At 50.3% G+C, this 12,045-nt stretch overlaps 1 pseudogene; it reads left to right on the top strand.

Annotated features, from left to right (window-relative positions):
* Positions 1 to 10,643: 10,643 nt before the first annotated feature.
* LOC129635284 (alpha-N-acetylgalactosaminide alpha-2,6-sialyltransferase 6-like) lies at positions 10,644 to 11,597 on the top strand (annotated as a pseudogene).
* The last annotated feature ends 448 nt before the right edge of the window (positions 11,598 to 12,045 follow it).

The following is a 12,045-nucleotide window of genomic DNA, read 5'->3' as shown; positions in this document are numbered from 1 at the left end:
TAGTCAAGGCTATGGTTTTTCCAGTAGTCATGTATGGATGTGAGAGTTGGACCATAAAGAAAGCTGAGCACAGAATTGATACTTTTGAACTCTGGTGCTGGAGAAGACTCTTGAGAGTCCCTTGGACTGCAAGGAGATCCAACCAGTCCATTCTAAAGGAGATCAGTCCTGGGTGTTCATTGGAAGGTCTGAGGTTGAGGCTGAAACTCCAATACTTTGGCCACCTGATGCTGACTCATGATGTTGACTCAAATGAGCTGACTCATTTGAAAAGACCCTGATGTTGGGAAAGATTGGGGGCAGAAGGAGAAGGGGATGACAGTGGATGAGATGGTTGGATGGCATCACCAACTCAATGGACATGAGTTTGGGTAGGCTCTGGGAGTTGGTGCTGGACAGGGAGGCCTGGCATGCTGCGGTTCACAGGGTCACAAAAAGTCAGACAGGACTGAGTGACTGAACTGAACTGAACTGGAGAAGAAGGAAAGAACAAATCAAGGATGTGATGTGGCAGCTGACAGATTTGCACAAGTGCCCAGCCACTTCCAGAGTTAATGGGGGTGGTCAAAGAGTCTGCAGAAACAGGAAGTCCTGCAAGAGAGCAAGGAAACACACATTCACATACACACACACACACACACACACACACACATTATCCAAACCAGAGAGGGACTCTTGGGTTAGTATCACATTTTCTTTAAAGGTCAGAAGCTAGTTAACCCTTGGCAGATCCACAGAGAGCTGAGAACACAGCCCAGTAAAGATTAGGGCAGGTGCATGGAGGGGCAGATGGTGAGATGGGGCAGGTGAACTCAGGATCACTTTGGTGCTGGAACTCAGGACCAGAGATGCTCCACAGCCCCATGAACCTTCTCACCTGCCAGGCCCTGGGTTCCACTTCCCACACTGGCATGCTGCTCTCAGAAGCTGCTCATTCTTGAGCGGGCAGCAGAGTGAGTTACTGGATGGAAGGTGTTTAAGTGGCTTGCCAAAGTCACAGTGGAGTTACTGGCAGAGCTGACTCCCAAGTCTCCGGCTCCAGGCTGTCCATCACAAATGCAAGCGCAGGTTATCTGGGTGGCTCCGCTTAGGGATTAGCAGAAACTATCAGCACCTGAAGTGAGGAAGGATGTAAAAAGGACTAGTATTTGTTCAGCACCTACAGTGGATCAGGTACAGGCTATATGCTAATTTATCCTCACAGCTTCATGAAGATGATATTTCTGTTAATCAAATAACATCTATAAAGGTTCTAATATGGTGTATCGTGCAGAAGAAAGCTTCCGCAAAATGTTTGGTTATTTGTCCTGTTGCCCCAAGTTACAAAGAATGCAACCCAAGAAGGTATAAGCAACTTAACCAAAAGCCACCTCTCTAAGTGGAGATTTGACCTCAGGTCCACCAGGCTCTGTGTTCTGCATGCTCTCCATTATGCTGTGCTAGAAAGGGAACAGGCTGGGCTCTGGTGCAAAACAAACCCCTGTTTGCAAGGGGATTTGGGCAAGGTATTTCTCACATGGACCTGTGATGGCTTTAGGAATCTTCCCATCTTTAGGTAAGAAGAGTGTACTGGGTTGGAGAGCATCCTGCCCCCAAATTCATGCTCTTCTCAGAGTTCTAGAATGTGATCTTTTTTAGAAATCAGATCATTGCAGATGATATTCATTACAACTTATGGCAGAAAGTGAAGAGGAACTAAAAAGCCTCTTGATGAAAGTGAAAGTGGAGAGTGAAAAAGTTGGCTTAAAGCTCAACATTCAGAAAACGAAGATCACGGCATCCGGTCCCATCACTTCCTGGGAAATAGATGGGGAAACAGTGGAAACAGTGTCAGACTTTATTTTGGGGGGCTCCAAAATCACTGCAGATGGTGATTGCAGCCATGAAATTAAAAGATGCTTACTCCTTGGAAGGAAAGTTATGACCAACCTAGATAGCATATTCAAAAGCAGAGACATTACTTTGCCAACAAAGGTCCGTCTAGTCAAGGCTATGGTTTTTCCTGTGGTCATGTATGGATGTGACAGTTGGACTGTGAAGAAGGCTGAGCGCCAAAGAATTGATGCTTTTGAACTGTGGTGTTGGAGAAGACTCTTGAGAGTCCCTTGGACTGCAAGGAGATCCAACCAGTCCATTCTGAAGGAGATCAGCCCTGGGATTTCTTTGGAAGGAATGATGCTAAAGCTGAAACTCCAGTACTTTGGCCACCTCATGCGAAGAGTTGACTCATTGGAAAAGACTCTGATGCTGGGAGGGACTGGGGGCAGGAGGAGAAGGGGACGACAGAGGATGAGATGGCTGGATGGCATCACTGACTCGATGGACGTGAGTCTGAGTGAACTCTGGGAGTTGGTGATGGACAGGGAGGCCTGGCGTACTGCGATTCATGGGGTCACAAAGAGTCGGACACGACTGAGTGACTGAACTGAACTGAACTGAGGTCATACTTGAGTAGGGTGGGCCTTTAATCCAATATGACTGATGTCCTTAGAAGAAGTGAACAGACACAGGGAGGATTCCAGAGGTTGACAGAGGCAAAGATGTCTACAAGCCAAGGAACACCAAGACTTGCCACCAACCTAAGACATGGAATGGATTCTCCCCGAAAGGTTTCAGAGAGAACGTGGCCCCGCCTACATCTTGATTTTGGACTTTGGCCCCCAGAACCGTGAGGAAATACATTTCTATCATTTGAGTCACTGAGTTTTTGGTAACTTGTCATGCAATCCTGGGAAATTAATACAAAAATCACTTAAGAAATTTACAGAGTGACTAGTCTCGAAGCACTGCCAACATCACCTTGAGTCAAATGAATAAAAAGGACAAAACTACTTTTAAACTGTGAGACTTGAGGAAGGAAGGGACATTTTGGTCGACGCTGAATTTCCGTCACGTGCATAAATGTCTCTCGAGCATACGTACTCACACATACCCTCCCTCCCCTTCTTTCTGCACAGATAATTCAGAGTGCCCACAATCCACTCAGTGGGGCTGTCCTGGCCTTTCTAGATGCAGTTAGGGTGGCGATTTTATCAGCAGCCATTTCATGCACTGGTGTGACATACTAGGGTTCAGGTGGGGTCACTCTTCCTAGGTGTTGTCAACCTCACCTGGATTTAGAAGAATCATCCTTTGTCTATGTTGGCATTAAGTCCTTAACCACATTTATCTTCCATAAACAAATAACAGTTATGGAATAAATAAGTGTCACGATTCTTATTATAAATCTATTTCTCAATCTTAGCTGTTTATAAAATTGTCTTGGTGTTCACTTGCAAAGATGGGTCCAACTCTTTGTGACTTTATGGACTGTAGCCCGCCAGCCTCCTCTGTCCATGGGATTTCCCGGGCAAGAATATTAGAGTGAAAAAAAAAAAAAAGAATATTGGAGTGGGCTGCCATTTCCTCCTCCAGGGGATCTTTCTGACCCAGGGACCGAATCTGCGTCTTCTGTGGTTCCTGCATTGGCAAGTGGATTCTTTACCACTGAGCCATCAGGGAAGCCCTTATAGAATTATAGGGGAGTTTTAAAAACATCAGCATCAGGATCCCACTCCAGACCAATGAAATCTGAATCTGAGTGTTTTGCAAATTCCCCCGTGTGATTCTCATGTGTAGCTAAAGTGGAGAACTGGATCTTTGCTATTGTAAATGTAGTCCATGCACCAAAGCATTGACACCACTTGGGAGCTAGTTAGAAATGCATACTCCTGCCCTACTCCAGATCTGACTCTACATTCTGACAAGGACCCAGGGGATCTGTGTGCACACTATATTCGAAAGCCCTGAGCAAGACTGACCCTTCCTTATATCACCTTGATGAGAAGGAGAATTCCTTTGGCATCCAACACCAAGCCATCAGCAAGCACAGGAGGTCCAGCTTTCCTCAGAGATGATGTTCAAGCTATTTAATAACAATGCTGGCCATTGAGAGCTGGGATTGCAGCAATGCTGAACTCTGGCTGAATGTCAATTCCAGTATTACTATTAATATTCTGGTTCTTAGAATTTCCTGTCTTGGCTACTGTGATTGCGTCTCAACCTCCACGGCCTCTCTGGCAGGGGAGAGGTGGGGAAGGCTGCGGCAGCCACGACTGGGGTGGCTTCTTAGCTCCCAACTGTTCTGTTGCTTTTGGAAACTGTCACCATGCAGGGGGAGAGTTCTCACTGGCTGGTGGCAGGGGTGGGGGATGTCAATTAACCACATCTCTCTTCCAGGTTCTGAACAAATTCTAGAAATACAGACAGAATTTTTAAATAATGCCATTTTAGCACATTTGGGCAAAGCTAGAATGGAGGACAAGGGTTTATTGAATGGATGAACCCAGGAGGACAGTAGCTGAAAATGACGTTTTTCTCTCCAACCGCTGTCTCTGCCAACTGTACTGCTGAATGCTGACTCACCCATCCTTACACAGATGACTGCTCAGACCCCACATCTTTCTGAGTCAGACTTGGGTGTTAATACTTTTTTTAAAAGGTATTTTTAAAAGTCCAGTCCAATAAAATATCAAAGCATTGATCTCTTATCCACCTGACGTTCCCTGGGCCTCCAGCCTGGACCTCCTGCCAAGGAAACTGGCCTGGGGGAGGTGGGAGAGGGTGGCTTCTCCTCCTTGTCCTTCCCTTCTTCTCCCTCCCTTCTCACTCTGCTGCGCTTCCTCCGCCAGGGCTGGGCTGGGCTGGGCAGGCAGGGTGGGGAGCAGAAAAGGCATATCATGGCTGCTCTGGGAACAGCTTGGCACTGAGGTCCTCTGTGTGGCAGTGCCCGAGGCTGCCTCTTTCCCTTGGAGCATCTTTGTGGGTTTTTGAAGGAACTTCCGTCACCGATCTGAGTGATACATTCTAAGCCTGGCTGCTACCCCCCAATTTCCCATGGACTTCCCTGCTGGTTGTCTTCTCGTGTAGGATGCGCCCAGGACAGTGAAACTCTGGCTCCCGTGGTTGGGGTTCATCTCTGGCCCTGAGAAGCCCAGGCCCCGCTTCTGGGAAGGGCAGGTCTTTCCCAGGTGGCCCACCTCTTGCTCTACTGCAGATGCACCTCACCTCAAGGATTACACAAGGTGGCTACCACGAGGTACAAGAAGACTACCAGTCCTGGCATCTCCAGATTCCGAAGACACAGCCTAGTTCTCCAAGTGATTCTCTTGAACGTTTCCTTCACTGGCTTCAGAGGTCACAGAAGCAGAAGGGGGTGGGCTCCGGAGAGAGGAGGGATATATTCAGGCTCCCTGCACTGCAGGGGCCATGGACACCCAGGCCTGCGTGCCTTCAGCAGACCTCTGAGGTTCCTGCAGGACCAGCTCTTCCTCCCTCTGACTCTGCCTCAGGGCCGCAAGTGCTGAGATTTAACAACCCAGGGGAAATGCTCGATCAATGAAGGATGGGCTCAGCGACAAGATCCCTGGCTCCCAGCTGTGGACGGAACAATCGTGAGGTTAGTTCTGCACAGTCTCTCAGAGCAGGGCAGGGACTAGGGCAAGGTAAGAGAGGCTCCAGGGTGCAAGGTTTAAGGCGGCATCTACCAGGGTTGTGCGAGAGTGGGTCCCTCCTTAATCTGGCACCCCAAGTGCCTCACCCTAGTCCTGGCCCCATCTGAGGGTCCCCAGCGGGCCTGGGCCCTGGGTGCTCACAGCAGACGCTACTCAGTAACATCTGGGTCAGGCTCCTTTCTTCAGACCTGAGGTAGGAGATGCACAGGCCCCCGGCTGAGCAACTGCAGCTGGTCTCCTGCTGATGCTTCGAGATGGGAGGCCAGCGGGTGCACTGGGCCCAGACGGGGTGCATTCTTGTGGGGTTTCCTGGCTCAACACACACCCAGAGAAGGCCCTCAGTCGAGGGGAAGGACAAAAGGAGGGAGAAGAGGTCAGCTGGAATCCATCTTGGCTGAGAGATGCATGCCCATACCAGGACCAGATATGAAGATGACTGGTCAGAAAACAAAAGCAGAAAACTACCTGATTTAAGCAACCTAAGCCAGCCTCGTTGCACATAACTCTCTCTGAGTTCAGCTGCGTGTTCTTTTACACATATTCTGCTTCTTTTATAAACACCTTTATCTTTTCACAATCTTGGTCTCTGCTGAATTCTTCCTTCAAAGAAGACAAGAACAAAGGTCCTTCCTTCTAGTTTTTCACCACCGGAATCAGAACCACCTCCCAATAAACTACTTGTACCCTGGTCTCAGGCTTGCTTCTTGGGAATCCAAGACCCTTTCCTGTCTCTCCGTATCAACTGTCAGCCTCATCTCCGTCTGCCACTGAGGCGGTGTGGATGAAGTTCCCAGGACTGGGTGTTTTAGCCACTCCTGCCTGTAGGCTTCAGTCTCCTTGATCATAAACCTCCTCCTCCCTGGCAGTAGCCCCTCCTTCCCTCTGGTTCTGAGCCTGTCAGGCTTCCAGCAGCACCAACAAACCCAAGAGACGGGACAGTCCTGGCAACATTGGAACCCTGTTTCCAGTTGGGAACAGCATGACGTCATAAGTGGTCTTCCTTCAGGCTTTTTAGGGCTTTCCTTGTAGCTCAGCTGGTGAAGACTCTTCCTGCAACACAGGAGACCTGGGTTCAACCCAGGGTTGGGAAGATCCCCTGGAGAAGGGAAAGGCTACCCACTCCAGTATTCTGGGCCTGGAGAATTCCATGGACTGTATAATCCATGGGGTCGCAAAGAGTCGGGCATAACCAAGCGTCTTTCAGTTCAGGTTTTTAAATGATTAATGAATGGATTTTGGTTGTGCTGGGTCTTTGTTGTTGCACGGGCTTTTCTCCACTTGGGGCAATCGGGGGCTACTCTCCCGCTGCAGTGTGCGGCTTTCGCATTGCAGTGGCCTCTCCTGTTTCACGGCCCGGGCACTAGGGGGCGCGAATTTCAGTGGCTGCGGCACAGGGACTCAGTCGCCGTGGCTCCCAGACTCTAGAGCGCAGGATCAGTAACTGCAGCACAAGGGCTTAGCTGCTCTGTGGCAAGTGGGATATTCCTGGACCAGGGATCCATCCTGTGTCTCCTGGCAGGCGGATTCTTTACCACTGAGCCACCAGGGAAGCCCTTCCTTCAGCTTGAAGAAAGAAAAGCCCACAAACCGCCCCCTCCCCCGAAACAATTGGAAACACTCCAAATGACCAATAGTAGAAGGTTAAATTACAGTATATCTGTACAGCGGAATATACACAGGCATTCAAAATGATGTGAAAGGCGCTCAGTCGTGTATGACTCTTTGTGACTCCAAGGACGGCAGCCCACCAGGCTCTCTGTCTATGGGATTCTCCAGGCAAGAATACTGGAGTGGGTTGCCATTTCCTTCTCCAGGGGATCTCGACCTAGGGATCTAACCCGGATCTCCTGCATTACAGGCAGATTCTTTATGTCCGAGCCACCAAGGAAGCCCTTCAAAATGATATTGTACCTCTATTCTTACTGATGCTGATGAATTTTCATAACATATTAAATGATACAAAGATTTTTTTTTTTTCTTAAAGGAAGAAGCCCACAATGGAGAGGAGGGTAGAGACCGGGAGGAGAGTTTTCACTCAGATTTCAGGGCTCTCTGCCTTTCCTCCTTCCTGGCATTTCTGCCCCCACTTTCCAGTTGCTCTGGCAGCCTCAAGTTCTGACCTGCCCAGAATACGACATGGCAGCATGACAGAAGTAGGCACATCCCCCCATGTCCTCATGTTGACTCACGAAACAGGGCCATGGTCTAGAGGCCAGGGGAGCAGAGGAGAAACTGTGGGAACAACTTACACTTCAGGAAGGAGGTGGGCTTGGGGCCTAGAAGGTGACACCTTGTTAGGGAAATCAAATAGTCTTGTTTAGGCTTCACAGACGACACAGAGCAGGCCTCTGACCTTGCTTCTAACCTGCCTGGACACTACCCTGACTGTGAGTGACTGCTTGCTGTGAGTGGAAGCCTTGAAAACACCATAGATAGAGGATGAATCTTGAGACTGTTGAGCCCCTGGAGGTGCCCTGGCCAACCAAGTCCCAGGCTTAACAACATTAACAACCAAGTTTTATAAGACGAAGCAAACAGCATTAACAGGAAACCAGAGCTGCTATTTGCTCACAGATTAATGATATCAGTTTGCGTCCTGAGATTACAAGTGGGAACCCTGAGGTGCAGTCTTTGAAGTCTCACCCACAGAGCGGATGCGATGCCTGGGTCCTTTTTCCCAACTGGGACTCCAGACATACTGTGTCACGGGGACTTCCCAGTGCTGTTTGAGTCTGGATGCTGATTAAAACCCAATTTGGTGATGTATCCTCTTAGTTCAGTTCAGTTCAGTCACTCAATCGTGTCTGACTCTGCGACCCCACGGACTGCAGCACGCCAGGCCTCCCTGTCCATCACCAACTCCCAGAGCTTGCTCAAACTCATGCCCATCAAGTCAGTGATGCCATCCAACCATCTCATCCTCTGTCGTCCCCTTCTCCTCCTGCCTTCGATCTTTCCCAGCATCAGGGTCTTTTCCAATGAATTGGCTCTTCACATCTGGTGGCCAAAGTACTGGAGTTTTAGCTTCAGCATCAGTCCTTCCAGTGAATATTCAGGACTGGTTTCCTTTAGGATTGACTAGTTTGATCTCCTTGCATATGTATCCTCTGTTGTTTCTATTTATCTTTTCTTTTAATGTTAATATATTGAAAGTAAGCTAGATAATCTTCTAACAAACATTTGTATTATTTATTTGTATAGAACGAGTGGCTTATTTTGTTAACAAATCCTTTGAACCTGAGATGAAGTGAAAACCTTCAGCAAAACACACGTGCAATTATGATTTTGTAGAACAGGAGGAATCAAGGGAAGGGACCAATTTAGAGTTCGGGTGTGATGTTAGTGCTATGCCAAGAAAACCAATTTCACCTTAGTGTCTGCTTTCTTGGGTCACTACCGGCCTCAACTGTTGCAAGCTGGGTTCCCCAGAAGAAGCTCTGAGAGGGAGATGAGGGTGATTACATTGATTAAGGGGTGCCCTTGAGGTCAACATCTGTGGGAGGGAGAGGAGGGAGGCAAGAATTGAGATGGAGAGGTGAAGCTGTGAAAGCCTCAGCTCACCTCCCCCCCACCTCCCCCAGGACCTCTGTCACTGGAATGACCCTTCTGAGACACCTCAACTTGGGTTGAGAAAGTCAGGCTTTTATAACCTGGTATAGACCAGTCACTGGATGCGGGCTGGACCTTATAAACCACTCCTGAGACTGCCGACAGCAGGGGGCCACCTGCCCACAGCACTCCCAGAAGCTGGGGGAATAAGCCCTTCAGTCTGAAGGGAGACTGGACACATCCCAGCTGAGTCCTCTGGACCTGGGTCCATCTCCTCCACCAGACAAGCTCCTTAATGAACACAGCAGAGGGGACAGCTCAGGGACCGCCTTTGCCGCTCACAACAGGCCTAACAATAATCACACCTTGGGCCACACTTACTGATGGGTGGACAAGCTGCCTCCTCCAACTTCAAGGAGCCTGCATTCTAAGAAAATCAGCTCTGGTGCTGGCACGCAGGTAGGAGTCTTCGTCAAACAGAGAAAGTCACTATTACTGTGCCCTTTTGAAGTACTGGTTCCACTTCTGGCTGAGCTGGCTTGTGGGCCTGGTTTTCTCAGGATGAGAAATTGAAGGAGGGGTCAGGGGAGACAGAGGAGGACGATGGCTGAGGCCCAGAGGGGTGAAGGGCAGGAAGGTAGATGAGGGCAAAGAGACCAGGAAGGCACCAGTAAAAACAAGACCAGCATCAGAAACAGGACCAAGGTCTGGGGAGTAGGCAGGAGGCTGATTCAGGGACCTTCCTGCCATCTCTCTCACACTTGCCTAACTGAACCTCAGCACTCCTAAGCCCACCTGTCTGTTCCACACAGTAACTCCTGGTTGAAGTATGTATTATCTCCTGCGTCGGGCTTCTCATGTGGCTCAGTGGTAAGAATCTGCCTGCCAGTGCAAGAGACACAGGTTTGAACCCTGGGTTGGGAAGATCCCCTGGAGGAGGAAATGGCACCTCACTCCAGTATTTCTTGTCAGGAGGATCTCATGGACAGTGGAGCCTGGTGGGCTGCAGTCCACGAAGAGTCGGACGCGACTGAGCACCCATATGACCACCTGCTTAGTTGCACTTAGCTTCTGACGACAAGACTCAAGTAGGCTTTCCTCATTACCAGGCTATTCTACTCAATGTCCCCCATACATTCAGCCTCCCAGCCTCCAAAACAACCATTTCACCCCACACTCTGTCCTCATTCTCAGCCAATTGCCTTGCTTCTTGGCTTCCCCTGTGGCTTAGCGGTAAAGAATTTGCCTACAATGCAAGAGACACACGAGATGCCAGTTGGGATCTGATCCCTGGGTTGGGAAGATCCCCTGGAGGAGGGCATGGCAACCCACTCCAGTATTCTTGCCTAGAGAATCCCATGGACAGAGGAACCTGGCGGGCTACAGTCTATGAAGTCTCAAAGAGTTGGACATGACTGTGCAACTGAGCATGCCCTGTACACCCTTATTTCACTGAAAAATCAGAATCAATCAAAACAGCTGTTTCAGCAGCGGGGCCTGGGCAGCCAGAGCAGCGCAGACCTCAACTCTGGGCTCCAGGCACCATGTGAGGGGGATTGGGGGCTGAGGGGAGCTGGCGCCCCCCAGGGGAGGTATGACCCCACACCCCTACCCCCTGGGCCATCTGCAGGATGCCGGCCTCTGCCCCACAGCAGTCGCCAGAGAGAGATGAGTAACAACAAACAGCAGTGGTCAGCAGTGCTCCTGATCCTCTTTGCTCTCATATCCACCCTCATCCTCTGTAGCCCCAACAGTGCCAGTGAAGCCTCTCATTACAGCTCCCTGTGGGGCCGGATCCGCCAGCTGGTCAACCTCAAGAAGTGGGGCATCACTGACAGCTACATCCCCATTCTCGCCTACAAGACACTGCCCTCCCGGTGCCACCAATGTGATTGTCACCAGCTCCAGCCACCTGCTAGGAACCAAACTGGGCCCTGAGGTCAAACAGGCCGAGTGCACAATCCGCATGAACGACACCCCCACCACAGGCTACTCAGACCACCTTGTGGGTAACAAGACCACCTTCCACGTAGCAGCGCATTCCAGTGTATTCTGTGTGCTGCGGAGACTCTAGGAGTTCATCAACCAGACCTCTGAAACCATGTTCATCTTCTGGGGTGTCCCAAACAAGATGCAGAAGCCCCAGGACAGCCTGGTGCACGTCGTCCAGCGGGCAGGCCTGGTGTTCCCCAACATGGAAGCTTACGCCATCTCTCTTGGCTGCATGAGCCAGTCTGATGACCTCTTCCAGAGTGAGACAGGCAAGGACAGGGAAGAGTCCTACTCGTGGTTGAGCACAGGCTGGTTCACCACGGCGACTGCAGTGGAGTAGTGTGACCACGTGCACATCTATGGCATGGCGCCCCCCGACTACTGCAGGGGCCCTGCCTACAGCGCATGCCCTACCACTGCTACGAGCCTAAGGCGCTGGACCAGTGTGTCACCGACATTCAGAATGAGAAGGGCAACCACCACCACTTCATCAGGAAGAAGAGGGTCTTCTCTTCCTGGGCCCAGCTGTACAGAATCACCTTCTCCTACCCCTCCTGGACCTAGGCCACCCTGCCTGTGGGGCTCTCACGAGGGACAAAGGAGAAGTGGGAATCCATGCAGGCCATCTCCTGACCAATCATGGCTTCCAAGAGTGTCTTCCGACCCGTCAGACCTTGAGGAGGGTGTATCCTCCAGCCATTCAGGGCCTGGGGGAATCTCTTGGCCAAACAGGGATTTGGGCTTCTACGTGGTTAATGGGTGTCAAGGGTATTTCCTGTCCTTTCAGGGTCTGAGCACAGTCAGTCAGAGTAATCTGAGGCTAAAGTTATGTCCTTTCCCATGAGGTCTTGGTTCAGAGCCCCAGGGTGGACCCCAAATCACTTCCTATTGGCTGGACGGTGGGGTCCTGTCCCAGGAAGCTAAGAACTTTGTGTTGCCCCCTCACTTTTCAGAGCTAATGAGAGGTTGTGTAGGGGTAGGAGGCCAGGCTGGGGCATTTGTGGGGTTGGGG

Source organism: Bubalus kerabau, chromosome 20, assembly GCF_029407905.1.
Source record: "Bubalus kerabau isolate K-KA32 ecotype Philippines breed swamp buffalo chromosome 20, PCC_UOA_SB_1v2, whole genome shotgun sequence".
Classification (NCBI taxonomy): Eukaryota; Metazoa; Chordata; class Mammalia; order Artiodactyla; family Bovidae; genus Bubalus; species Bubalus kerabau.
Note: the sequence above shows the minus strand (reverse complement) of the source record. Positions and strands in the feature narration are given on the sequence as shown.